At 40.0% G+C, this 3,470-nt stretch overlaps 1 non-coding gene across 1 annotated transcript; it reads left to right on the top strand.

Moving 5' to 3' along the window:
• The first annotated feature begins 3,055 nt into the window (after nucleotides 1-3,055).
• TRNAM-CAU lies at nucleotides 3,056-3,127 on the top strand. The gene has a single exon. It is a non-coding gene; the product is annotated as a tRNA-Met (tRNA).
• The last annotated feature ends 343 nt before the right edge of the window (nucleotides 3,128-3,470 follow it).

Genomic DNA, 3,470 nt, shown 5'->3' with positions numbered 1-3,470 from the left:
GGAACCTTAAGAGGTGAGTGCTTTTCAAAACATAAGAAGTCATAATTTAAAGATGTTTATATTTGTGCTTCTGAAGTCAATGATAATGAAAGTTGACTGAAGTTCCTATCAGTCCAGAGAACAAGTGTGTATGTAATACATATATGAAGGAATATTTTTTTTTAGACTTAGTCTTTTGTTGCTATGAAGGAAAAAACAGTGGAGGGTTGTTTTCCATGCCTGAGAAAAAGAATTCTTGTACCTGTGAAAGGAGGATGAATAATAAGGCTTGTTGCGTATGAAGTGACCTTCACAGAAAAAGGATAGCTGTCAATCTGGGGCCAATATCTACCATTACAATTGTCAGGCTAGCAGATAAATGTTTGTTAGGATGTGCAGGTATCAGAGTGCTTTTTGATGTTAACAGCATTGTGAAACTGCTTTAAATGATCCCTATTCAAGAACTGTGCCTAACTTACTGTGATGCAGTTAAGGAATTTCACATCATCTGGAAACTTCTCTAGCATTTCAGTTAATAAACTGTTTTTCTCTTAAGCTGTTCTAGTTGATCATTTTCCTCCTCCAAGATCCAGAAAGTGATTTCTTAGTGACTCAAAGTTACCTGAAATTATTCAGTAGTGTACTTCACAGTCATAGAACTGCCCAAGTTCTTGAAAACATGTTTGAGAGCCAAAATGGATGGAGAGCAATTTTCATCTAAAGCTTCTGATATTAGAAGAAAATTGTTTGAAACTTGAACTAGAGCAAGACTTCGTAGAAGTCAAAATCTTGATCTTGAAGTACTTTACATCATTTCTTGGCATAAAAACAGCTCTTGTAAATGGCTTCTTAAGCTGCTAACTTGTGTTAAGAACATAATGGTATGAGTCAGTAAAACTTACTGTGAATGGGAGAAAATGTTATGACTATTCATGAACAGTTCTAATATGGAGTCTTACTGATTTAGCCAAGATTGAGGACAATCTCTAGAAGGCTACAGTGAAAAGTGCTTTGAGATGATATGGTAAGTAAGTATGCTGAGTAAGATGAACTGTATTAAGTTACTAAATAAATCATGAGTATAAAAGTGATGTGTGGAAGTGTTTGTTTGTATCTTACAAGGCATGGGCTATCAAAATAGTGATGTTACTCTTCTGATAATCTTGGCTGTGTTTTAAGAGGCCAGACACCAGAAAGCCTGGAAATTCTTCAGAACAGTCTTAACTGGAATAAGTTTTCTTTCGTAGCAGAATTAAATGTATCCTGTTCATCTCTAACAATCGTAACTTCAGTTTTGTAAGTCATTTCTTAAAAACTTGTATATAGCAATCTCATGGATTAATTATTGCTATGAAGCTTCTTGAGGAAACCCCCTTCTGCTACACAGAGACACATGACATGTTCTATGGTATATCCAACCTGCACCGAATTTCAAGTGTGCATCTTCTCATTGTGTACACAAAGAGTTGGCTGCCAAGAGATCAACTTCCTTTCTGCATGTGAAAAGAGATGCCACAGTGTGCTTAGTGATGGCAGCGAGTTGTTAATTATGGGTAGTTGGAACTGCTTAACTAATGAGACAACTTCACAGAAGTAGCACAAGTAGTGATGGAAATACTGCTACAGGGTTTCCTATTTATTTGTGAGGCTGATACGCAGAGAGACAAGTGAGCAGCTCTGATTCTGCTGATTTCTGAAGGGAAGAAGACAAACACCTTGAAGATCAGCTGAAGATAATGGATAATACAGCTAAGTAATCCTTTTCTAAAATTTCAGTAGAGAATAGAGAAGAAACAAGATGGTGAATGGTTGACAAATTAGTGTGGGCCAGTGTAAACTGCTAAGTCAGCAAAAACAGGTTCATCTGCAGGAATCGCCACTACTTAATTTCCTTTAATGTATCCATTCTGTAGTACCGTTATTTCAGACAGTGTTGAGAATGCTTTGAATGTGCAGCAGACTCATCTTAGAATGCATGAGTGTCCAACCTTTTGGCTTGCCTGGCCCTCACTGAGTGAAGAGTAATTGCCTTGGGCAGTGAGTTGCTCCGAAAGCAATGCCTTTTAGTTTCTGGGAACTATTGCAGATACAATGAGCACAGTAGCTCTGTTTGATAGAGCAAATTCTTAACCTGCAAAATGCTATTTCTTAATGTAGTCACCACTGTTAGCTATGCTAACCATGAACACGCATGCTGTGCTCATCAGAATGTGCACCCACAGAGGTGACCTACTGTTGCCACTGCACCATGCACCTTCCACTGCCACACTCTGCTCACATTCACTGTTGGATCTCCTTAAATGTTCAAGTATCAATGAAGGAGTTGAGTTTTTTGAAGTGGAGGATTTTGGTGACCCCTTTGTTCCCTGTGGACTTCCACATCAGATGTCATCGTGTCAGACTGCCTGCCTGCTACTATCTGTCCCACAGCAGCATGTAATGGGATATCGGTGGAAAGGTTTGACCTCTGCTGCCATTCCACCAGCATCCACCTCTGACCATGTGGGCCAAAATAATTAAACAGGAGGCATTACTTTTGGAGCAGCACTTGTATAACAGTTATTTATGTACATGAGTTTTTAGTATTTCTATTCAAATTGAAAAAGAGCAACAATTCATAAAACTAATGGGAAGTTTGACCTTGTTTCTGTGAAACTAATGAATCAGTTTGGTTCAGTGGCAGTGGTTACAATTCTCGCTGAGTTCTCAGGGTTCTCGCTGGAGTTTTTTTTATGAAGCTTTACTCTTTTCTGTGCTTTGTGGTTGACAACAGTTGTTCACAAATGTACTACTGCCAAAAGCGATGGTATGAATAAGGCATGACTGTGAAGTGAGTGGTATTTCTCTTATAAAAATCTGGTAGAGGCGTGATCAGGTTTTTGAGTAGACTATTTGATTATAAATGTGTACATTCCATTTGAAAAAAATACTTGTGTCAAATGAAAATGAAGCTGCAAGTTTACAAAAGTGTTTTTTGCAATCTTGAAACCAATTCTCAAATTTCTTATCTAAACAGAAATCAAGGCTGTGTATTTTTTGCTGCTAGCAGGACTGCTTATCCAATGTATCAAAGTGCAGCAGAGTGGCGCAGCGGAAGCGTGCTGGGCCCATAACCCAGAGGTCGATGGATCGAAACCATCCTCTGCTAGCTGAAATCTTTTGTTCAACATCTTCATCAATGACCTTGATGAGGGGATAGTGGCCACCCTCAGCAAGTTTGCTGATGATACGAAGTTGGGAGGATTGGCTGACACGCCTGAAGGCTGTGCTGCCATTCAGCGAGACCTGGACAGGCTGGAGAGCTGGGCAGTAAGAAACCGGATGAGGTTCAACAAAAGCAAGTGTAGGGTCTTACACCTAGGGAGGAATAATTGCATGCACCAATACAGGCTGGGGGATGAGCTGCTGGAGAGGAGCTCTGCAGAGAGGGACCTGGGCGTCCTGGTGGACGACAGGTTGGCCATGAGCCAGCAGTGTGCCCTCGTGGCAAA

This window comes from Meleagris gallopavo, chromosome 2 (genome assembly GCF_000146605.3).
Source record: "Meleagris gallopavo isolate NT-WF06-2002-E0010 breed Aviagen turkey brand Nicholas breeding stock chromosome 2, Turkey_5.1, whole genome shotgun sequence".
Classification (NCBI taxonomy): Eukaryota; Metazoa; Chordata; class Aves; order Galliformes; family Phasianidae; genus Meleagris; species Meleagris gallopavo.
The sequence above is the reverse complement of the archived record's forward strand: the minus strand, read 5'-3'. Positions and strand labels throughout refer to the sequence as shown.